The sequence below is a fragment of the Glossina fuscipes genome, unplaced genomic scaffold (assembly GCF_014805625.2).
Source record: "Glossina fuscipes isolate IAEA_lab_2018 unplaced genomic scaffold, Yale_Gfus_2 1, whole genome shotgun sequence".
Taxonomy (NCBI): Eukaryota; Metazoa; Arthropoda; class Insecta; order Diptera; family Glossinidae; genus Glossina; species Glossina fuscipes.
Genome location: NW_023998415.1, coordinates 12,879,711 through 12,907,162, shown reverse-complemented (window position 1 = coordinate 12,907,162; position 27,452 = coordinate 12,879,711).

Below are 27,452 nucleotides of genomic sequence, written 5' to 3'. Positions count from 1 at the left end.
ATAAAAAACAAAAAAGAAACGGTTCGTGACTTGTGATGTCTCAATGATGTTGCTCAGAATAAGACTGCATTTACATAATTCATTCGAATTTTATGAAATATATGAGTTAAAGCGTTTAGTTCACCATTTACTGTCAGTATGAACAAAGATATTAGAACTGATAATGCAAGACTGACCATTGTATGCATTGAATTCTTAAAATCGGTGATACACTTATACAGTTTTAAGTGCAATACATGTAATAAAAAGTACCACGTTTTCTATCAATAACTTTCAGACCGAAAGAAAGAAATCAACAGAAATATACACTTTGGGATGAATCTTTCCAACGCAATTCCGGACTATTTTTAAACTGTGGATTTTCCGGTTTGCTGATTTAAGATCTCTTACATGTTCACCTTGAATAATTATATTAAATTTTAGCTTAATAGATGATTTAAATTTCAAATTACGATCGTTATTTTTCTAGCTAATGTAAAAGTATGCCTCAGCTTATTGTTTTCGTGTAAGAATAGCCAGTAGGAAGAAAGATTAGCAGTTAAGTTAGCAGTCAGAAGAGCATCATTCCATACACGCTTGGTTTTATAAGTCGGTTACAATATTCATGCTTGGATTTCTGGATCATAATTTGCGATTGTTGCAAGCAGAACTGTAAGCATGAAAAAACAGAAAAGCTATGATTGACTTGTGGCGAAAATAATTTATTCGTTAAGATTACACAATGAAGTCAACATCCACCATAGAATTATTATTTCTCTATTTCATAATTTTTATACTTATTCCACATTTTTTTTATTTAGAAATTAAAACAATCTTATATCCGTCCCAAGTATCGATCGTCCAAAATTAATTGGCAATTTCGAAATCTCTCAAATCCGACGGACATAAGTCCGTTAGTTAAGTTTCAAAATTGACTAAAAAATTCCATAAGCGAGAATGTATATATATGTGTTATGTGTGTAAGTAACAAGTATTTCAATGTTTTAAGCTGTGTCGACAAACGATTTGATAAAATTAATAAATTTTGTCGCTTAGTAGGGGGAATAAAGAGAGCGGGAAAAATAACAACTTCTGGTTATACTTTTCCAGCTATACGCATTTAGGTGCCTGTTGATAATGTTAACCATATGCTCTTACATCCGTTACCTATTGTGTTATGCTTACGTAAGTAAATGAATACATGGTCGCGTACAGTTTTTTTGTAATCAAATAACATGTTTCACTATAACATACTTTTGTGGATATGTTTGTATATGCGACTGTTAAAACGGATTTCCGTTTAATGATGTTGTTCCTGTATATTGACCATGCAAACTAGAGAATTGTACATGCATTTTCAAATATTTCTCTGGATACGTGTAAATTGCCAATTGATTAAAAACAAAAAACAAAAAACAAAAGAAAAAAGAGAAACCCATTGGAAGAACGCTTACATAAATTGTAATTAAAAAAGTTTTATTTCTTCTTTATTTCACTATCGCATGTCTGAAAAGGCGAAAATTATCATATTGTGTGATACAATTGCTGATCGGACACGCGGTTTCCTTATTATTTAGAATAAGTTGTATAATTATTTAAAAACTTAACATTATTATTATTATTATTATTATTATTATACATTTAGCCAGAGTATAAATTCTAAGACTAAAGTCTTAAAGCACTAGCATCTAAGGCTTTCGTCTTTATTAAAAACTCTACCGCACTTGAGATATGAATCCACAATCATTGAGTTGCTGGTCGAGACTCTTGCCTCCACTCAGGCCACTCAGGCGGATAGTTAATATTATTATATTTTGTCACCCTGTGCATAATACAAAGCAAAATTTGCAATCGCTTCACTTTTCATTCGTTCGACTAATCTCTACTTGTAGAAAGCTCATATTCCCCTATATTGGAACTCGTCATACACTTACTTATAAGGCGGCAGTTGAAGGAGCAATAATAAAGCGAGAAAAAATGGGAAAATCGGATTCAGTGTAAATTTCAAGGCAATTTTTCAACTATAGCGCTTATCGATTTGAAATATTGTATACGCTGATCTAATTAATTCTGATCGGTTTATAGGTTTGCTTGACGTTGACCAAAGAGAAGTTGAAGCATCCCGCGCAACTGAATAGAACGGTTCTGGTTACTTGTGTTACAAGTCCAAATAATTGTTACATATAGAGATAGAAATCAAGAGCACACAGAAGATACACACTGGACTAGACATATACTGTTGTACATAATCAATTAACGTATATATGTTGATGGCCTCTCGCTTGAATTTTACATTGAAATTACAATTGTGACGTGAAACTGTTGAATGAAGAAAGCAGACTGCGACCTCCTCTTTAATATCAAAACTGGGCTATAAGAGTCGATGAGTGTTGTTCACATTTGGTAAAATCTTCAAAATTATTGTCACCAGCTTAAAGTTTTTAGGGTTAGCCTGTTTCAGACGCGCACACACGCGCATATATTTTTGCAGGGTAACTGTGAATAACCAACAGGGACTCGAGCCCGAAAAGGCCGCTTAATACCACGAATCTTCGACAGCAGCAGCAGCAGGCATCATTCCTTATGAGATCGACTTGGCTATTAAATAATGGATAAACAGTTGTAAAAAAGAATGCAAGCATGCAGTTACAGGATTGTTAAGTACGCACACGAGAAACACTTTAATGGCGGGAGATGTTTTGACGCCATTTTTTGTCGGTTTTTGGTTATCTATATGTTCGTTACGAAAGGCGGGGGGCACGGTGATTGAGAAAGAAAAAGATGTTTGGATTTTTTTGGGAGGGAACTTCTAGTTACCCTTTGGTTTAGTAGCTTTTAGTGAAGAAAGAATTTTTTTCCTATCAATACCTGAATAATGTAAAAAATTACTGGTAAAAAAAGACACTTATAAACAAATGCTCGCAAGGTATTAATAACATATTATGAAAAGTGCTCGCAGAAAAATGTTTTATAAAAAAAATAAAACAAGTACAACAACTTGGGAACGTAACACCATCGGAGAGAAGGAAACAAAAAAAAAAAAAAAAAAAAAAAAAAAAAAACTACGCGGAATAAAATGTGCAGAGAAATTAATTAAATAAAATAAAGGAAATTTCAAAAATTATTTATAAAACCTCAAGTAGCTGCTAATAAAGAAGAAAAGTCCAAAACTACTTAGAATATACTTTTTTTTTTGAAGAGATGCCATTTTTATTACCTGCGCACTTAGTGTATGTGTCCATGATATAAGGTATAAGTAACGAACTGCCTCTGAAGTGAATCAAAAGGAAAATGGAAAAAGTTTATAATGTTTGAAATAGAAAAAAATTATTAATGAATTGATTCTTGAAGAAACGTATAAGACTTTAGTTTCAATAGAGAATATCTCTGTTAAAGTGTTCCATGTAAACATATTTTGTAATTAATAAATTATATATATAATGAACATATACATTATGGCTGATGATTGCAACAGAAACAATTACAAAAACCTTGATTCATTTGCACTCACAAAGCAACGAAAGCCTAACCAGGCAAAACATTAAGAAATGTTTCACCGACAAATAGTTATATAAATGAAAAATAAACGAACTCCACCTGAAAAAAAACCTGTGATAAGTTACTTTTCTTAACACTCAAATAAAAAAGTGCTTCCCGTCTTCGGGAAAAGTGATCAATTATTTCAAAATTTTCTGGCAAACAAATTAGTAAATAGTAATCAGCGACCAAAATATGTAATTATATAACAAAGAGAAACTAAAGAATAGTTTGAAAGGAAAATAAATAAGAAAGTTATATACGGCGGGGGCCGAATCTCGCACACCCACTACTATGCTTTTCTCATTCCAATCTTCAAGTTCTATTATGTGATACCCATATCGCTGGTATTACTAAGAATAAAGTAATCGCGTTGTCTATCAGATTTATTTTAGAATTAACCCATTTTTAGGCATATAATATATCTTTTATTTAAGAGATATACGAAATAATTTTATACGTTCTGTTTAGTTTGCATTATGATAAATAGGCATAAAACCTCAAAAAAGTAAAATATATAAAATTAAATTTCGTGTAACCTTGGGTGGGCATAACCGATTTGTTTCATTTTTCCACGTAAAGAGTAGAGTGCTTTGTAAAGTAATTGTAGTATATTTCCGCTCTCTAACTTGAATAGTTTCCGAGTAAAGAGCAAAAACACAAAGAAATTTTTTTTCAAGAAGAACACAGTTGCGTTCAGATTGTGCTCCACTGCGGGCCTATGTTCCAATCAATTTGGTCCATTTTCAATGCAAACGTATCTGCAAAAGCTTCCCATGTTTCTACCGAATTTGAAGTCGATTCCTCATTGCTGCGACCAGGAAAGTGAAAGCTGACAACAAACACCACAGAGACACATAGGCAGACAGAGTCTCTGAAGCTTCCTTTTGTGTGTTAAATACATTATGAAAAAAACATATTATGGTTACACAATACAAGCAAATACTGTAGGGCTGATGGTGATAGTTTCCTGCCCCGTGAACAGGCACAAATGACATTCGGTCGAAACGAACATGACTTCTGGCCTGTCAAAATCTGACAAGCCCGAGAAGAGCGTTTTATGTCGCGCTATGGTGCGGAATCATGTGTAAGAAACTCCTGGCTACTGCTGGAATACACGACGATAGTCCTGCGGAGCAGCGTGGTAGACGAAGTGTGCATAGGGGACAGTTTTAACAGGAAATAGTTGAAGTAAACTTCTATGTTTTCCAGTTGAACAATGTGAGGTGAGATTGAGGAGGCTAAAGGACCTCTGTAGGGATCAAATTAACCTTGTTCTCAATGTCATCTTTGTTTGCTTTAATTTTAAATTATCAAATATTTTATAATAAATTTGGATTTGGTTAATTGCTCTTAAATATAATATAAAATATAAAATATATATATAGGAATAATATAATAATATATATATAGATAATATTTAGTTATTAATAACATGTTCGGCGACCATTTCTGTGTACAATAGCTACAATGTGTGAATAATTTTCAATGAAACTTTGTCGTAATCTGGTATCAAAACAAAAAAAAAAAAAAAAACAATTAAAAGACATACGTGAAAGTATAGTTCAATGCGTAAAGCGACATTAACATGTAAAAAGAACAGAACCCAGATTAATATTAAGCAGTTTTTAACGTGTTTTGTTTATTGTTTAATTTTTAAATTAAATAAATTATTTGCGTGTAGATAGGCCTTTGATATATTCTGAGCAACTATCCATGCGAAATAAATGGGTAATGCGCTTTGCGCACCATCGCAAGTGAGGCGATCAAAATTTCGTAGAATATACTAAAATATAGACTTTTAATTAAATATTCCACTGCCTATAAGTTATCGTTCTTTTTCTATTGTCCGTGAGAGGTTCAAACTTTGGCATGAACATTGGAAATGCTTGCACGCAGTTTGGCATTTAAAATGGTCCAAACCGGTTGAAGCATGCGCCCTCAATACACAGCAAAATAAAGACCCTTCTGTTTTCGAAAGGAAAAAATGGTTATTTTGCTCGTTATCCATTAACTGCATCAATAAATATTTTCATGTTCTCCTTAAATATAGAGGCGTTGACTGTTGATAATTTGGACGTAGGCCAACATAACTTTGTCACATGTTCACTAGTTGCTTTCGTCTAAAAAATCTTATGCGATTGTAAAACAAGCGCAAAAATTGTGTGAAGAAATTCTATCATATTCTAGTTTAGCGATGGATTTTTGGCTTTCAAACCGTCAAAAAAAAAAGGATTTTAGTGAAGGCGTCCTGCTCAAGAGCGAGAGCGCTTGACTGCTGGTATAAGTGATTTAAATAAGTTTGGGAATGCGATGAAGACAACGAGCGTCTTGGTCGTTATTCTACTTCTACTGACGCGCTTAGCATGGACAAGAAATGTTCATTTGACAATTAAAGAGGTCATTGACTTTGCACGAACAATATGCAGGTCGATACAATATATTTTGAAAACACTTTTGAGCTTCAAATACGTCTCAACTTTTTGGATCGAAAAAAAACCTGCAGACACATAAGGATTTATAAACGCTAGGACGGCTTATTTGAAATCAGTTTTATATGAACGAATAGTGCCAATAAACTTGTAGTTATTAATTAGTTGCAATTGGTATCCCGATCTCATCTTCTGATTTCATACATTGTTTTTCTCTTTCTTGATGTGAGAATAAAAGAAGGTAGAACGGCCAAAATTAATATATATATACGACTGACTTTTTAATACTCCTCAAAATCATCTGAACTCTGCCAAATGTATAGACTCGCGTCCCATCGCCATGAATGCGCAGCGGATCTAAACAATTGTTTGTTATGAACTTACTTACTTACTTACATTCTTATACATTTTATGCATTATGCAGCTAAATAAAATTAAAAGAATGACTCTCTAAACTGACGCTACTATTACTAAACCAAAACTATTAACAACAAACTGTTACATGAAGAAAGATTAACATTTCTTTACGATCTAAAAGCAGAAAAGGTGCAAAATAATTTTTCTTCCATTGAAAGCTCAACAATATTTCCTAAGTAGCTTAAAGCAGATTTTCTTAATCTTGCATCTGAGACACGCCACCATGCATGCATGCATTCCGCTTTTCAAGTCTCCTTCTGACTGATAAATAAGAAGTAAGTAAGGAATTCTGATATGAATTATGCAAGAACATGTCTTACGAGGATTTATGTGTTAACAATGCTTGGCTTAAGCAGAGAATAACATGAAAATATGAAATTCCGAAAGCGAACGATGAAATAATTATAGTTTCTTGTTATTGAGCAGCAGCAATAGATTGAATAAGTTAACTAAATTGTTGCGATTTCTATTGAGTTTTATTTTTTTTATATTTTTTTTTTTTACATAAAGAAAAAGAATTGAAAGAGAAAATTCAAAATACAATAAAAATATTTGCACTGAGTGCATGAAGTAGTTAAGTGAGTCTTTAGAAATGTGCTTAAACATGTGTGTTTGTTTAGATAGAAATAGAGGTGTGTGTGTGTCCAAGCGCTAGAATATGGATTTTATGCACATGCTCGTATGACTGTGTATCCCAGGTAATACAGAATTTGCTGTCCATATACACATCCGAGTACACATCGTTTATGTCAAGTGAATTTAAAACGAATCATATACAAGTGCACGCTATTATGTGTGCCACCCTAACATCTAACGAATGCGTGCGAATGTGCGAATGATTTTTTTGTTTTTTTTTTTCGCAATTCATATCTTTACGTGGCTTTTCCCTATTCCTTTCTGCCTTAGTTCGCCAATGACGACAATAAATGCGCGGCATCTGCAGATAACATCATAGAGTTTTATTATTACTGTGTTCTTACATATAATAGTTGAAGGAAAAGAACAAAAACAAAAACAAAAACAAAAAATAGAAAACCTACGCGACCGATTTTGCTCACAAAAAATGAGTTGAGTTCAAGTCGATAGGCGCCCTGGAAAACTCAATACAATTACTTATGGATGAGCGGTTTTTTACAGCGTTTGTTCATATTGTAACAAAAAGGCGTTCAAAAATCCCAAATTGGAGAGAGGTGATAAAAAATTCGATAATTTTTTATTTATTGTTCTTTTTTCGAATTGGGTGTCTTTCATTTGATTCAAAAACTTGAACCTCTACTATAATTGACACAAATCGCATGAAGGCGTGAATCTATTCTTGTAATCAATGTATGAAAATTATTTCGTACAGAGTCATTGAACGTGAATTTTATTTTACCTGATTTTATTAACATTCATTCCCCATAGCTGATAATAATATTATGTTTTCAATTTTGTGTCGCCGTGTCATTCTCCCACGTAGTATAACTACATTTCCCTGTTAATAAAAACTAGAGTAATGCCGCGAAATATTTTTGTAATCACGGAATAAGTTGATCCGGATTCTTTTAAGAGAAATTGTTGAAGCGATACAGAAAAAAGGAAAAAAATCGAATCAAGTTTAGGTCTTCGTCGCACTTGATAAACGATTGGATAAGATGTCGAACTTTGAATGATAAAGACTTAGCGCGTTTCGCGGTTAGACTACAATAAATTTTTGATGAGTATATTAGATAGGAGGAGTGTGCAAGCTAGCTTGACATCTCATTTGTTAACAAAGCACTGCACAACTAACTACCTGTTGAAATAGTTTTCCATTCACTAAAGTTAAACAGTATTTTCTTTCAAATTTATTTACTTACAATGCCGCATTAGGGAAATACAATAACATATTTTCGTAGACATCCGATTCTGATTGCTGAGAAAGTTAGTAGCGACTGATATAGAGAATAATGGAATAATGGATAAATTGCAGTCATCATCAAAACAGTCAGCCGGAATTGTAAAATAACTGAAATATAATCAAGCCTTTAATGTATTGCGTGCAGTGTAAATTTTTCTCTGATTGCAAAACAGACTCTGACTCTGAAGTCAGGCAGCTAATGTGAAAATAAGCAATGGAAAATGGGATTTGTGTGAAGAGATGACAGTACCATAAACTGAAAAAATTTTCCAAGTATGCTTAAAAGGGATTTTGATTTGAAAGTGCATAACCATGCCTTATTATTAAGGCTTATTAGTATTAGTAGAATCAGATGGTGCAGAGAATTTGGCGATCTGTACATAAGTAATTAGGTTAGATTAGGTTTTTATTTATTCATGATGATTTCTTTTAAAGCTTATTATATTTAATTGAGAGAAATTATGGGACATGGAGTTAATTATGGAGAACCAGTCGTCTGAAATAAATAGGTAACGTACCTTGTACAAAGGCTCAAATGCAAAGTTGCGGAAAACTGCACAAAATATATTAAAATATATGTGCATGCACTATATATATTAAAGAGATCAATTCCTATAAAATAAAAATTTTCATTGAAACTTACGAAACTAAAGCAAATTATATTTACTAGTCAGGTTTTGATTCCTTTTTTCCTCGCATATACACACGTACCTATGCCATACCATAGCGCATATTCATTTAAAAACACAGAATTATTTGCTTTGTAAACGTCCCACGTAACATATGAACCAGACCCTTTACCACGATATACGCCCACACCCAATAATGAAGATAAAAGAGCAAACAGTTAAATGGCTGCTAGCTATCAGCGCCGCTACTGTTATTGATAATAGAGACACCAACAGTTCCTGGGACCTTACTATCTCCTATATGTTTATTGTTACTACAGCAAGAACACTGACGGGCGGGTAAATTCCTTTCATTTTGTAATATGACAACTTTAACTTCAAAATATTTCCACTATTTCAGAATTCTCGGCCACGGTGCATCGAATACCCTGTGAAGAAGTAAACACATTTTGAGTTCTCTGCAAAATTTTTCTGCATTTAGCAACAAACATTGCAAAGAATGCTGCTTTAAATCTACGTCGTCGCTAAACGCTAAATATAACCTACATATCTAACGACGCACAGTTCACTTATATGTTTGCATAAAAGACAAACATATGAATGCACTTAGAAGCGATACACGAAACTACTCTAGAAAATATTCTTTACTACACTATCCGAACGTTTGAATTGATTTTTTTTTTTTTTTAGGTTTTATACGCAATACAACTTATGGTTTCGAATACATTAAATTTGTGCCGATGTATATAACACGCAGAAGAATATAAAGTAGATCCATTATTTATTATACTCATCGCTTGATTCAATTTTAGCTTGTCTCTCTCTCTCTCTCTCTCTCTCTCTCTCTCTCTCTCTGTCTATATGTCTGTCTTATGCCCATTTATGAATCTTTGTGTTTAACTTATAGGTCGAACTTTTAAGATTTTTTGCTTAGATTTGGTAGACCGACTTGTTTTAGCCCAAGAAAGAACACCATTGGAAAATGGATTCGATCGAACCACTATATATATATATCCGCCTATCATCTATATATAAAGAAAATTTTTAAAAGTTTCCCCGGGCAAAAATCGCTGAGTATTAGTATTATGTCGGATTAAATTAATGCAAAATATTTGGATCAAATGAAACAATTTCTATTATTATTATTTTTTCTTTTTCAATTACCTACCACATGAATGTTTATTTGGCGAAAAGCTACTACTATTTCATATTTTATGATGAAATTCGATCCATATTAGTACTAATTTAAGATAAGATTGAACTGAATGAAATTTGGATAACATAAGTCTATTTATTTGATCGTCCCTTGCATATAAAAATATTTTGTCACAATAATAAACGACAAGTCGTGAAGAAGCGGTATAGTGTATTTAATGATCGGTCTCCTTGACTAGAATATTTTCATTTGCTTTTGTTTTTGTTGTGTGTTTCCGTTCCAACAGTTTTTAGATTTTATTGTTATTATTTACTTTTTAAGTTTTCCACATGGGGTTGAATACTTCAAAGAAAGTTTTTCATATTCAGAGAAAAAGCGTATATGCGCGTTAAAGTTTAACTGCACAGCAGAAATTTTAATATGGAAAATCAGGGTTGTGTTAAAAATCTAGAAAATATCTTGGCTAAATAATAGAGATAAACTGACAATTGATGGAAATGTTCGTCAGACAATACCATCATTATATTCATGTAAGGTAAAAATTAAAAAGAAGAAAAATGCAATCCGAACATGAAAAATTTGGGGTCGGTTCTCTTTGCATTTTCAATTAATGATGCTCAATAGTGTATTAGTGTTGTTTCGATATCGGACGCAAAATGTCATGGTTTACCGTGAAAGCAGAATAGCTATCGAGTTTCATATTCAAAAGTGTTATATATATATATGATAAAATCATATAACTATTTTCGATGCCTTTACTTGTTGGAGTCAAGAAATTTGAAAAGATATAAATGAATATGGGTTTCATAAAGTAATTTGTGTGGAGCGACAAGTAATGGAAATACACGATTACTAGAGATGAAGGAAGTACCTTCAGAATGTAGATTTTATTACCTTTTTGCTCGATATATAGTCTGGCAGGGGAGAGGGATCACAACTCAGTTCAAAAAACAGACTAGTTCTGCAAAACTATGGTGACAACACTCAAGCAAATTCTGATCGCCTCGCGACAATCTTTAAAAATATTAGAAGAAAAACACAAAATGGACACAGGAAGACACATCACGCATATAAAAGTTCTAAAAGTCAAGTTAGCTATTAAGAAAAAAGAACTTGAAAATTTCTATAAATAATAATATAAGCAATTTATTAAACCTTGCCTTACTTTTCTTCCTCTTCTTTCACACTAATAAATACTTCATGGTAAGTACAACGAACAAAAGGTCAAATCCGATACGAAAGCAATCGAATGCTATCAGCTAAAAATGCGAACATAACTTTGTCGTTTTTCTCATTGTACGTTAACTCGATAAAGAGGACCCTAAATTGACCCTTCATCTTGATTATGCGATTTATTAGCGCTGGCGAATACAGTTGCTTTTCAACATTGTGTGCATCAAATAATCGGGATTGTAATGTAAACCGAAGACAAAAAGAGTTGTAGTCGGCTCGAGCCAAAGCTCGTTTTAAAAATGTTCTTAGAATAAAAGCAATCTTTCCAATTACTGGAGCTGCACGTCTTCCGATTATATTCATGTAGTTTAGGTGTTCTTTGTTTCAGAAAAAGTATATATTTTAATATTTTCTTTTCGACAATTCAGTCAATGTCGTATACAAATAGTTAAAAGTAAGTAATGTGAGAGGCCCGTCTATATAGTGCTTATAATGTTAATTAAAGAAACGATACACTCGTGTGATATTTAGAAGTATATCGATGTCTCGATCATCTTACTCAGATTTGGTCACATTCTTCAGTCGCGGTCTTCAGTTAAAAGCATATTTTAAAACTGTCCAGGAAAAGATCCATTGTTTGTGTTTCTCAAGAAGCATAGAAGGAAGAATGTATCGGAAAGAGTAACGTCTGGCGATTTCCTGGACAGCTTTAGCAATATGAGCTCATGCACTGTCTCTCAGAAATCTTGTAGTTGGATAAGATCTCTCATTAAATAACCTACACTGTTTCCCCTAATACGATTCTTCACCTATTTGAGTCCCAAAATATGAATAATTATATTGCCTTAATTTAATATGTAAACACACCTGAGACCTGTCATGGACCGGACATAAGTATTCTACGATAGACTACGCTTAGTAGAAAATCTTTTTGCGCGCAATCAATTTGCTGAAAATAAGGATCATATGGTTGATACCGAAAAAATTAAGTCATATTTAAGAATAGGTTGTACTAACAACCTAAGGCTAAGCTCGAGAGTTGAAGTACATAAAAACCAATTAATAGGCTGAAGTTTTAAAAATCATTTAATTATTCAAAAATTAATTTGTCAACTGACAGACCATTGCTTATTACATTTATGTGATCGGGAGAGAAAAACAATAATTTTTATATATTTTACAGTTAATTATAACTTTTGAAAAGTAATTCAGACGCAAGCTTATAGCTATCAACTCAATCTGGACCAACCATTTAGAGTTGAAACTGATTAGTGGATTGGCTGAAGATGGCAGAAAATTTAGCTGAAATCGATATGAAAATTTAATTATCCCAAAAAATAATCGAATTGACGACGGTTACAACGGTGACCAAACAATGTTATTCGCTTTGGCAGTTTATTGCTCGCACATTACCATGAATAGCTGCCGTATTGTGCCGTTAATTTTTACAAACTTCATGATGTTATACGCAAAGTTTGTTGTATGATACTGCTCTTGTGTGCCCCATAGCGAAAATTTACAAATTTTTGATTATTCAACGGCACACTTGTGCTTTCAACTATTAGATGGTAATGCAATCAATTTTTGTTAGTACTCTCGACTAAGTTATCTTATGTTATAAGCGCCAATGATTATATCCCATATATTTATATAATATTCGTCTACTAAATAGTGCCTACGCGTGCAACAACTAAAAATTCCAACAACATATGCAAAATAAAATCAAAATATGTCTAATGGTTGTCTCTTAATTTACCTAAAAATAAATGCACAATATCACGTACAAGCGTTTAATTATGAGCAAATATTCACAATAACTAAACGGCCCGTTAAATTACTCTTTCCATTTTTATATTATCTCATTAGCATGGAAGTTAGTGTTGGGAGGGAGAACTTCTCTCATTGCAGATAATAAACGAAAATGGTATAATTAGCATGTGTTTGGGCACATCGAACATCGCTAAGGTTTATTTACGGCTTTGTGTAAAGGCTTCTAAAAATTTATATTTGCTTTCATTTTTATCATATAATTAAACACACACATGCGCTCATTCATATTTATTTACATTGTTAGGCGATTGGCTTCTGTATACGTTCTCTGCGAATCTTAAATTTATTTTTACAAATTTTTCTCGTATTTTATTGCTTGCAAACTAAATATTAAATAGATATTAAAAAAAAAATGTAATAATTGCAAGATAATTGAAAAATAATGTTTTCATATATTCAACTCAGGCATATTTTTTCTGCGTAAACTTCAAACAAATTTCCATTAGAAATGCAACTTGGTAGCACAATTCTATCATTTTAGCAATATTTTCTCGTTCATTTAGGTTTAGTGTAGTACATTAGATTATCGTTAAATACTGCATTCAAAATATTTACAATTGTCGCATTAGAAGTTAACAATTAATAGTCTTTTTGCTGAGAGAACATAGTACATAGTAAGGTTATATAAAATCTATTTAAAAAAATTTATTGAAAAAAATTTCATATAAATTTAAAAAAGGGAGGTGGTTATCCTCGCTTACTTGCTCGCTTCTTTGCTAATTTTCAAAGAGATCGTTTGCCAAATATTAATCTGATATTAGACATAAATGATTGGCAGCGTAATGGAATGACAAGAGGGGGATGATGATGAAAACTGAAAGAATTTTATCAATTGCGCTATGTAAACTTGGCGGAAATTAGAAAATATTTGCCTTAAAATATCTAAAGCTTCTTTAATCTAGATAAAGCTTAAATATATATAATGTATTTAAGGTTAAGTTAAAAAAATTAAAAATCTTTCGTTTTGCATGCAAGACACAAAGTTGTATTTAAAAGCACTTTAGATCCATAATTATTATGAAATACATTCATATATGTATTCATATATATATTATTGATATATGAAAGTTTTACTTAATTCAAGATTAATAAAACTGGTCAAAAAGTGAGGAAATCTTTGGGAAACATACTGCTGCAAACATACACATTCTTCGCTTAAATATTCACTAAAATATCTTAATATTCTTTCTATTTCTACGTTCGTATAGCGTATTGGTTAACTGTTGCTCCGAGATTTTATATAATTTTGCCGGTTTATCACATCTACGCTAATAGCTTGCCTGCTCCTGCTCCTATGCCTATACAAAAATACTAATACGTTACACCTAAAAATATATTTGCGGCTGTCATTCATCGTATACACGTTTGCTAACGCAACCAAGAAAATATTTATATACGGCAAAAAGGCTCCGCATATGTGGAGATTTTTATCATTTAAGGTGTGAAAGGAAAAACAAAAGTATTCTAGCCAGTGAGGTATGCGACGACAGCAGCATTGTGTATGAGTAAAATTTTAATTAAAATTCTGAATTCCATACCTTCAAGTTTGATCTTTTGTTGCAACATCTTTATAGCATATGCTCTGGCTCTGGCTCTGGCTCTGGCATCTCTATCGACATCATCGCAATATTTCAGTTCAAAGACTATGCGGACGATTCCATGCAGTACAATCATACAAAAATATATATTGCCCTTTAGCAGTAAAGTTTTTCATTTCATATATATGTGGCTTACACGTCCATAGTTTTGTCCCGTATGGCTTCTCTGTTATGTTCCTTGCGGTGAATGCTCTGTATTTAACGCAATAATATGATGCCAGTCGCATAAAATGCCAAACGTGACAGATAAATATATGCGAAGAAATTTGTGGAAAATAATAATAAATGAAAATGTACTCATTTCATATGAATTAATGCTTTGTTCCATTGTTAGTACAACATAAACACAAAGGACTCATTATTATTATAATAAACATATGTTCAGCCCTCAAGCTATGGCAAATTAACATTAAATATGCTGAATGCGCGCTAATAACAATGGAACACTCAAGTATATGTTACAGTAATTTGTTGTCAATTAAATCACAAATTAAATAAAAATATATATAAAAAAATCTAAAAAAATTAATTCAATTAACTAGCGAGAGAAACATATATATTTTTCGTGTACTGAAATTATTCAACCGCTATGCAAATTCATTTTCACAGTACATATGAGGTTTTTTTTTTTTTTTTTTTTTTTAAATTAATTAATTCTTTAAAGTAAAAAATAACAAATATATTAGAGGCAAGAGATTTTCTAGAGCTTATGCAACGAACTTCTCACACGGCACAAATTCATTGACACTGATTAGTGGTATATTAACAACCGACGCGATAAATTTTGAAAAGAAAACGCTTATCAATCTGTTACAAAATTTATCGCACTCAACAACACAATTACAACAACCTCTATGATTAATATTTAAAATTAATTTAATTGCCTATCCGTCGTGAGAGATGTCTATATTTACATCTTTCCCACTTGAAACATTCTTCCATTTTAAATACAATGAAATCTCGATATTATGCCCTGAGAAGTGAAATTAGGGCTTAAGCATGAATTCCTATACTACTAGACCGAAACAAAAAAAATTGTTTTACACTTATCTTCCTGATTACTATTCATTTGATGTCGCGACGATGAACTGTTGTTGTCTGGGGGCGTCATATGTTAATATTACGAAAGTGTACATCTACATCTAAAAATGCTAGTTTTTTCTTTTCTCGCAAACGTAAAGTGAATACAAGATCGCCGGGTATAAGAAAAGACGCCTTTGAATGCTTGTTATATGTGTAACTGTATTAACCGAAATGGTATAAAATATTGATCCATTATAACATTTTACGTATTAAGATTTCAAAAAAAAAAAAATCCGTATAGCATATAATTTGACCTCCGAGTGTTTTTTTCGAATAGAAATCTAATTTTTATCTAATTTCCTCCAGCTAAGGGTAGTCTTAATTGATTTTGCGATTTACAATGATCTCCATTATATATATGCTGATAACATATAATTTTTTAAGAGAGTAAATGTCAAAAAAAAAAAAAAAAACAAAAGAGAAAAAAAGAAGAAGAAACCAGGCTGCCCGTTTGACTATCAATCTATCACCGATCCAGTTTTAAGTAATGCTATTGCGTAATGATTGATTAATTGCAGGTATTTTTTTATTAATATATTATTGCGACATGTATATCGCTGCACAAACACGTATGCATAGTCTTTTCAGGATTACATGTAATTAACGGCTTTTGTATTGTACAAAATGTAACGGTATTGAAGCGCAAAAGGAAAAAGTGGCAGTTTAATTAAGATACACAGTAGGACTTGCTTGTCCATAAATATTAAGCATTCACTTAAACACAATAGTATCACAATTATTTTACTGTTGCCTCTATTAATCCCGTTACCGTTACAATGGAAATGCAATAAACACACAATTATTGATTCATTTAAATCGATTAGGAATATTTACATTAGATAGATGAAAGGAAAAGCAACGAGATACTAAGGCAGAGAGACAAAGCATCATGAAACCCTCAAATTGCCTAAACATACTCTTAAATGAATTGAACAGAGAAATTTTGATAAGAGCCATAAGATTCGGTATTTAGAAGGAAATATAAATTTTCGATTTATTAATTTCATTATAAGCAAAATTTTCTAACGCATCCGCCGATTTGATATTTAAAGCATATATATTTAAATGCCACATAGACATTTTTCACATTTAAATCCTGTTCGAAATTGTTTCAATCAACAAAATAAATTGATAAATGCAATCCAACTAAATCTAACTAAAATGAAAAGTATGCAAGATTCGTCTCAAAGGCTCTTGTTTGCTTTTGCATAAACAGCAAATTTTATTTATTTGAAAAGTACGTTGCGGCTTATCTCTCACAGCGAAATTAATGGCTTTAGGCGATTGAGCAAACTCGGTAAAGGTTAAGGTAATGTAAGACTATTATTGCTATTCGCTCAAATTAGAGCTGAAGCTTATAAAATATCTTTTCACTTCAATTTTAAAATGCAGTTTGTTGAAATGCATTTCTTTGCTTTGCTTGCCAACCTTTCAAAGCAAATCGTGTGAATGCCATTATAAGCAGACTTATTCCAGCATACCTTAGTCCTTATTGATATGGCGAAGAGACTCCTTTTGAATCAAACTTTGTTTCGTTTGCAAATTTAAGTTACAATAGAAATAATAATCTTCGCGCATAAAAAATCATCAAAGATTGCTCTAAGATCCATTTACAATGAAAGATTGAAAATGTTGATGTTCACGTAGATGCATGAAACGAATTAAACCCGCATAAAATTGTTTTGGTCAGTAGGTACAAAATCATGTTAATTAATAAGGGCGATACCATTAAAAACACGGCATACAAAAAAAGGTTAATCGGTCATACGCCATCCCGCTCTGGTCATGTACACTTGTCTGCCATCCAACTAAAGTATTATTACGAATATCAAATACATATATGTGATATATGAAAATGAGTTCACATGAAAAGCTCTCAGATTCTATTGAAAATTAAATGAGGTAAGAGGTAATTAACTAAAGTATGGAAACAAATAAACGTTAATGGGACTTGTTTCGAAAGGTTTACAAGCGATAGTTTAGTCCTGTTTAGTCGGTAGAGTGACGCAATGGCCTCCAATACTGGCTAACAATATTTTCGAAAGAAAAAATTATATCATTTGGTCAGCTGATGCGTCCACGAAAAATTACTTTACAATTTTTATATATTAAGTTGAAAACTGGTGGATATCGAACATGCGTCACAATCGACTGTAACTTGTCCATTTCTTAATCATCAAAAGAGACATTCGCGTCTGTATCGCTTATAAAGTTACAATTTTTTTTTTTTTTTCATTTTTCTTTATACATCGATTTATATGTTGAGTCTTGTTTCTTTTATTCGTGAGTGCTTGTCATAGTGCATATGCTGTTTACATGAAATATTTCAAAAGGATTTTCCTACATCAATATTGCCTTAATTTTCTTCTTGGTCTTCGTGGCCGTTTTACTCTTTGTGATGATTTATAGTGAGAATATTGTGATAGCATTCTCTATATACGAAACGAGACCGCCGTGAAGAGGAAATGGAACTTCCTTTCATTAGTGAATTTCACTTTAGTAAAAGTAGCCAAAGAGTTTCTAATGCAAACACCAACTATGTCGTGTTTACGTTACACAAAAAAAGTAACAAGCATGAGAAAAAAAGAAAAAAAACATTACAAAGAAAAAAAATTTTTTTTTTTCATCTTTGGGCGAATCTAAGGTAGTCAGTCACAAAAAAACAAAAATTTAATTCTCTTTTCATTTTTGGACACATGTGCTCGACAGTAAGCTTTAAAGTAAAATTATAGACTGACATTTTTATAAGCGAACGATGCCCATTTTAAAGTTAGCATTTGAACGGCTAACCTCAAATTCCAAATGTTTAGGGTTATAGGAATAACAATCAAGCGCATAATAATAAAAAAAAAAGGTCTGCCTGAATCGATTCCAAAAAAAAAAAAATATTTCAAGAACATCGACATGAACTTGTGAGCAATAGAAAACAAGTGCGTATCAAATTGCAGCTTGAAATGAATTTTGAGAGATAACGTGATATAATAATGAACGAGCCAGAAACTATTCTCAGCTCAAGCATGTCAATAAACCGATCGAATTAGTTTTTAAACAAAAATTTTAATTTTTTATTTTAGTGCGGTAAAGTCTCCAACAGAGCCGGTAGGCTTAGATACTAGTGCTTTAGTCTTACAATTTATTGCTCAAACTAAATTAATAATAATAATAATAATAATGATCGTTTTTTTCTTAAAGTTATGAAAATTATGTGAAACATTTTCTAGAATGTACTCAGGCGTTTTGATGAAAATGAAGTTCACTTGTCGCGTATTACTTTGCTAAGTGTATTTATGGGCAGACTAAACCTATTTTCATTCTAATTTAATCTACGAATATCCGCATTTTCTTTCCTAATATTTCCGACATAGAATTGTTTAGTTGGTCTAGGGTTAAAGGTAAGAAGGTAACCGTGCTCTTGATGAGAAATTGTGTGTAAATGTTAGTATTAAGCACATTTCGTCACGTTAATTTTTTAAACATCACACCTTATTTTATTGCATTTAAAATATGTTCGCCTTCACACACAGATTTTAATTCGTTACCATTGGCGATTTTCCTGCATTCTTCTTAACCCTTGAACAGGAACGTTTTATAAATAATATCATTGATTATTCCCAATACGTTTAAAGTATATTGATTTTATATACTTTTAATATTATTGAATTGGTTTTTTCAAATACTTTCATGCCCGTAAGTATATTTACTCTGCATTTATTTTCTACCTTACTTTTCAGCTAAAAGTATATTAATATTCTTATGGCATATGTTCAACCAGAAGTATTCGTTAAGGCCGCTGGAAATTATATGCGCATTTTTACATAAGTAAGATATCAGACCTAGACATCTTAGTTAACTTGACTGTCCTCAATTATAGCATAACATTACAATATAAATTTTATTATAAATTTTATTTCCATTCAATAACTTTTGTCCGGTTCGATTGAGGGGACGTGAAACTAAAACCGTTCTAGAAAAATGTAAATTTTCTCTATTATATAGGTATGATTATATCGGGTGGATTTGTGCTTGTGTTCGCCCCGATATATGTTTCACGATTGAAAGACTAATTACTGAGTTACTTACTGTCTTCAGAACACAAATACGATTTTCTATGCGATAGCTGTTGAAATAGTCGATCATTGCCGAGCATAATTTCTGCTTAGTCGTATTGTGCAATATTTCGTGGCAATAGATTCTTTCTAAATCTATTTAATCCCTTCATCCATTTTCTTTTATTTTACTTGTTTTAACAAATGCTGATACACCCATACATAAAAGTTTAAAATTTAATCTTTATAGCTTTCTTTTTCAGCTCAATACATTTTCGAGATTTCATCTTTGCTTTTTCTACCCTACACTCTCACTGGTGATTACGATATAATGCGTTTATATGAATCGGCTTAAAATAAAAACAATTTTTCTTATATCTATCCATAAAAAAATCAAGTTACGAATCGAATTAAATCTATCTGTCTGTCTATTTGTCTGACGTGTGTCTATCTTTTTTGGTGTTCGCTTGATTTCCGAGATATTCTGAGAGCCTTACAATTATTAGTATTTCTCAAAGAAAGCGAATAGAAAAAGAGTACTTTGTTATACTAAACGAATACGAAAAAATTTAGAATGAATTGAATCATTTTCTACGACATTTCCCCTACAAGCAATCTTACAAATATTTACATGGCAATGGCGTGCAATTTTTGGTATATCATAATGAAAATTGGTTTAGCTAGCGTAGCTATCTGAGGTGTATTTAAGTGCACCATTCTTAGTTTGGATCATAAATTCACTCTTTGTCCTCACAATAACGGTTCTAATGAAAACTATGCGCACGGCAAAAACATTTGTGTTTTTGTTTTTTATGTTATGACGCAGCCAGGTCAGTAATTATATTAAGCGAAATAGTGTAGTGTGGTTAATAGACCGGCTTGTCCGATTATAACAATTGAAATTGCTTTTTTTTATCCCTCTACATATACGTTCACCCTTAATGGAAGGCACGGTAAACACCCCCCGAAGGCGCTTTGCTGAGGGATTTCTGTTACTCTTCTCTGTCTTAAGCACACAGCGGGAATATAAATAACGTACAACAGCAGTAACTGCCGCAAGAGTATAAACATCGTGCATCTTAATTTTCCGATTCGATCATTTTCTACCGCTATACATGTGTATGTATGTACGTACGTATCGTATACATATATACATTTAACCTGTACATTGGCGAATAATGTATCTAAGAAAGTTTGCTGAAACCGAAAATGTTGTGTGTTTGAAGAGTTTTCTATTAAAAACATACGTATGAGTTTTGTTCTTTTCAACTTTGTACACCGAGTAAGTTTACTTCGTGTTTTGAAAGTTAAGTTCACATCACAATTGCATTCGCAATGGATGAATAAGGTGAGAGGATGTAGGCTTCCCCGGTTTATTTCTTTCGTCTTTTACTCTTCTGTTTATTTTCTCTTTCTTTTATTGAAGTTCGAAAGGTGATGCTTGTCAAGCTTTCTTTCCTTCTTTTCTCTTAATTCGAAGTTAAACTTACGTTAATGGAAGGGAATAGTTGACTGTTGGTTACAGTCATTCTGTATGAATTATTTCTTCTTGTTTATCAATTGAGTGTTTTTTATATTTAAGCTTCTTGCAACTTTCAACATTTTGGCTTCTTTTTATATATGTGGAATTTAAGAGTTTGCATTGCTTGCTTGGTTGCTTAGTTTGTTTTTCTTTTTCGAGAAATTAATTTTTGGCCGCAGGGTAACATGCGTTATTCTTTGTTCCCATTCTTTCCTCCTTGGTTCGCTTTCACATTTGGTTCTTGTTGTTTGAGAAATATCGCTAAACCACCGCGAAGCAAATTCTAAACTATATGTGATGCTTAATATCAAATTTTAACAGAAATTCAATTGTTCTCATCTAAAGTGCTTGCACTGATCATAAGACCTCAGCAAATGCTTAAGAAATGAAGACACCTTTAAAACTCTCACAGCCGAATTTTTCATGCCAACCTTAAGTCTTTTACAGTTTTCAATACGAGATCTGAGCAGGACGTACTTTTCAACGACAACGACAGAAAAAAAAAACCAGCTATATTTCTTATGCGGAGCTCATATTCTACCTAAAACATAGAATAAATATTAGGTGGTAATGGACAATAACTTAATAATAATAATAATAATAATAATGGGTGAAAAGTTCTTTTTTCAATTCTCTTGAACAAAGAATAGAATTACTAATCCCATTATACGTGCATGTGATAAATGAATATATGATTTTCAATTTAATATGTTAACAATATTTCCCTGTTAGTTTTTCGATATACCAATGTCATTTTATATATTGTCATCACAGAGTACGAGATACATTTTTCGTGAAAATTATTGGGCGACACGAACAAATTCGATTCATGGCAAAAATAACTTCTTCTTAATTTTGCTTTACTTCGATAAGAACTATTGCATAGACTTGTCCATAGTTACCAAAAAGTTAGCTTTACATTAGCACTGGCATTACCTTTTTGATATCCAAATTTGCATACTTTGTAAAAAAGTAAACTTAAAACTGAACATTAGTTAAACTAACAAGTTTAAACTAACAAGTTTAACGAAATACATTTTTCAGGCATTCATAATTCTTAGTTTTTTCATGTTATGATTTTCTTCTCTAACGCCCATTTAAATTTCTTCACTGAAATTAGCTTCACTAGCACTCATCCATGTAGCAAGCATAACGAATACAAAGTAAGAATTTATGTGTGTTTAAAATGACGATTTTTTGCAGTCCATGCCAGATTGCCCACATAAAATGTCTTAATTAAAGAGATTCATTGCAGAAGAACAAAAATTGCCATAAACCACGGACATGAACAAAACTTAAAATTAAAGAACCTATATACATAAATAAGTAAGTAAATAATACTAACACTAAGAGAAATAATAAAAAATAGTAAAGTAAACTTTAAGATTAGTCAGTCTCAAAATAGAACAGAGATCTCTTTCACTTGGGTCACTATTTATGTTTCTGGCAACACGTCTCGGCAACATTATGTATTGTTAGATGCCATTTAAAACTTCTATTCGAACATTTAAGAATAAATTTCCTCGAACGTTTTGCGATTTCAACGCAAATCATATTTTCTACAATCGCTCGAAAAGTGTGCCTCAATGAATAAACAGAATGAAGGACCATTCCTTGCCATTGCGAAATGCTGCAGTCGTTCGCCCAATAGCGAAAGCCGTGAAAATTGTCGAAAATCAGTTATTATGTCAGGATATATTGAAGGGTTTTTTCATGCCGGATCATATAGAATTTGACAAAATTTCAAAAATGTGCTCGCATCACATTCGTGCAAGTAAATGTGTAACAAATGCAATCGCGGTGCTTTAAAAGACGTCCATGAGACCTTAAGATTTGTTGAATCATTGATCTGTGTATGGATCTGTGGCGGAAAGTGAACACCTGTCGATAATATAGGTGTATCAAGATTACGATCGGAGTTGTTCCCGCTTCGAGCACTTTGACACAATTGGTCGCCTGTTTTTTTCGGAAAAACTTGTCATGTAGGAACGATGCCGTTAGGGGAACTTTAAACCGTGAAATGAGAAAAACAAAAAAATAAGCTTTCGGATCATTCCTCGTCATGCTATCATGCATTCCTCGTTAACTATCATGCATCTCCGCTAACAACTGACTATTTCAGGGCCCAAAAATGCCAATAAAACGGCTGTACATCGCGCCGTCCTGATTTTGCTTCTAATGATATCTTTTTTTCCCGCGTGGATATTGGTTTTCCTTGGCAAAAAGAAACCTTCGATGCATTCAAAAACAATATCATGCAAAAGTGTATTTTGACGAATAACAAAGCAATCTTTAATGAAAAGGTCCTTTTTTTTTGATGATATGACTAAAACCATAAATAGTGCCACACATAAAACCATAAGAGCAAAAAAAATCATATCGCTGAAGTTACTATGAGTATGAGATAAAGTCAAAACTCTAACTAAATAGAAATTAAAATTACGTGATCGACAGCAGTGCACTTTTGCGTAAATATAGCAAAAACAATAGCAAAATCATCCAGTTGTACTGAGGACTTGTTTCTAAATATCTTTTTCGTACACATATTTAGTTTTTACTAACGTAAAGTTGGCCCACTGTCCGTAGTCGAGATTTCTGTTTTTGCTAAAAGATGGGCTATTTCTACACTTGGTGCATGTCTATGCTAAGAAAATAAAAAAAAAAATAATGAAATGATTATAAAAATTAATCAAAAATAGGAAATACAGTTAGTCGTATGTAAGTAAAAAACGAATTCATGCTTTATGTCACAAAAAATGCCAAAAAAAAAACACATTTTTTTTTATTATTAACCACCATAAGGCGTAAGTATAAACTTGAAAGAAATTAGTATAGAGAAAATATATTGCGAAAAAGAAAAAAAAACGCGCTTATGAGTAGCCGGAGTAGGAAAAGGATCGTGACCAACAACTCAATGGTCGTCGGTTTAAGTCAATCAAATGCGGTAGAGTTTTCAATACAGGCGAGCCTATGATCTAAATGAGATCCAGTAGCCTATTAAATCCGTACTTCTGAAATTTATTTAGCAAATACATAGACAATAAATATATATAAATAAAGAAAAGTAATACAATTGCAGTTCCTTGATATGTTTTAAAGGACGCCATAAGCTATTATCATTCGATATTCGGAACGCTGGCAATAAGCATACGTAATAAATGTATTTGAAATGCGCTAATTATTCATTCAGATTTATGTTGCAAGCTCGTATAGATCAATCAGTTTATTCGTAACTTTGTTCAAAATTACTTCGAATTTTTGGGTATAAAAAGTTTTTATTCCTCAGTTCCATTAGTACGGATGCAAAAATAATATACATATTACTATTGAGCGACCTTATCGCGACGTGTCGTTTACCAGGCAGAAATAGCAGTGAATGTCACTGCGATGGAGTATTCGTAGGTAGGGAAAAGGCCTTACAAGATGTCTAGCAGGATGCGTTACGTTTCAAACTGAACGAAATTTCTTGTAAGAAGTATCATTAAAGCAACTGTAACTTGTAAACTAACTGTCAAAACATCATTAAGTCTCGACACCGACATCGTTTGATGATTGGTAATGCTTAGAAATCATATGGACTGGGTCAGCATTTACGCTGCATACGTATCCGACGGGAGACTTATTGAACGAAAAGAAAAGAGCTAAAAAAAAAAACGAGATGGAAGAGTAGATACTTGCAATATTTTTATATGGTTTAGTGGGAAATAAGCAAAAGAATATGTGCATGTAAGCATTTGATAAAATTATTAATCAATTTCGTTAATTTACCGAGCAGGAGATTGTTAAAACATTTGAATCATTACTCACAAACTATAGAAATGTCCGTCTTTATTATTATGGGCGATTCTATAATAGCTGTACAAAAATAAAAGAAATCGTCTACGATTTACATATAAGTATTGTTCAAACTTACGGATTTGAAAAGACTGAACATTATAGGAGATGTGTTACATAAGACGTGATTAATATGCTGAAACATGCTTTTCCTTATTATTCTAAACAGTTTTTCATTATTCCGTTTTCCGTTAGTTTGCAATTCTATTGCAGGACCGTAAAATCTTTGTTCTATTCATATATTCGTTCTTAATTTTCTTCCATTCAATCTGTTTCGCTCAAAAGTGTTCTTCGCTCTGAGTCGGTTAAAGGCAGAATCACATATCTCATACTTTGGATGGCACGACGTGACAAAGCAAACGGTAAAAAAATGCATAATTTCGAATTTTATAGTCAAGATCAAAAAACTTCATTTCAAAGTCTCGATTTATTGACAGAAGCATGGAAAGGTTTCGAATTGATTAAACCATCACATCTATTCAATAGCCGTCTCAATGAAGCTACATAAAGGTACTTTCGCTTCTAGCAAATAACAGAAAATGAATAATTTTCAAACATGTTTATTAATGTGTTGGGGGGAGCGTTCGAAATCAACATCCACTAAAATATTAGGATGTATCTTCCCAACAGAGATTCGTTTGACAAAGCCTAACTTCTTTCAGATAGTGAACTTGTCTTCATCTACTCTAAAAGGCAGAAATGCAAAAAAGAAAAAAGGTATTGCTTGTGATAAATGTACAGTGGTGTAGCCTTCTCAGTTAATTTAATGTTTGCCTAATACCTATGGTATTCATGCTATAAATATCATATATGTATTGTTCTATTGTTACCAGTTACGAAACAATATCCTACAACGTTTACAGTACTTTGTTATAACTTTTACTGATTATTTTTACTCGATGAATATAAAAAAAACAATTTGGCAAATTATGTTCAACTGAAGCCGAATCTTGTATACCTATCAGTTTAAGAAAAAAAAAAAGAAAAAAAATTAAATTTTAATACTTTATACGCGTGACCAATTTAACAAAGATTGCACCTAATTTGCCTTAGAAAACACTTTTGGTGGATGCTGAACTACGGGCGTGACATTTGCGTGATTTCGCTTATCTTCGATACCAACCGGCTTGTAATAACTTCCGAAGTTTTTGCCAAACTTGAAATTTGGTTATTCTATTTATTGCGATGTAGATCGTTCTCACCTTAAAAGTCTACAGAGATTAACAGAAGGAAGAGCAAACATACCAATAAGGACTCATTATCTGATTATATATATATATATATTAGGAAGCTCTTTCTCTCTCTCTCTCTCTCTACACCCCCCCCCTCTCCCTCTCTCTCTCTCTCTTTCTCTCTCTTTCTCTTTCTCTTTCTCTTTCTCTTTTCCTTTTGCGTGTTGCACTTATTTAATGCAAGAAATAAATTTTAATATTCTGTAATATTGAGCATGAACCCATGGGAAATACTGAGGATAAATATTCTTAAAAGTGTAAAACAAGAGGTCAATTTGAAAGATATGAAAGTGAATCCATTAAAACCTGGGTAATGCAGGTCACGTCGCTTTACAATCTGTTAAGATAATGTATAACAAACAATTAATTAAGGATGGGGCCCACGTTGGCGTTACTTTACTTTTTTCTCCTTTTACCTTCTTCTCCTGCCAAGTAAAAAATAATTCACTCTGAAGTTCTTCGTCTTTGTAATCGTCTTAGCTTTTTTATAATAAAAATTGATCAAAAAACTTTGGCTCAGTCGCAGACAACCCATCCGGATTTGTGACCTCATAAATATCAAAAATAACAGGTGATAAAATTATATGCGGCTTTGAACGAATATTTCGCACTCATTACCTTCATTTTAGAAAAGGCTAAAACAGAAACCGAAAAACTTAATTTGAATAAATATTGGGTACGCATGACTAATTTTTATGCGAATATGCCGGGAAATTTTTATGGTGTGTTTATTAGAGTTTCTGGTAAGGGGGCGAAAAATTTAGAAAGTTAAGATTTTCTCAATTTATGTTGTCCTTGTAGCATGTCCTCTTATCAATTTGGCCAAATTTCAACGGATGACAGACGGACGGTTAAATTGATTTACGATTTGATGCCAATCAAAGGTACGAACTTTATGAGATTTATGAAGCTCTTCTCTGAGTGTTGCAAACGTGCTGAGAAAATGGTTATATCCCATCCTTCGGTGGTGTATAAAAAAGAAAACAAAACGTATATATAAAAATTGCTAAAATATTTTTTTTTAAATGTCGTCTTCCCCATTTTTTTATTCGTCTTACTCTTCACCTACATCCTAACTTAAGTTAATTCTTCTATCTTCTTTTGC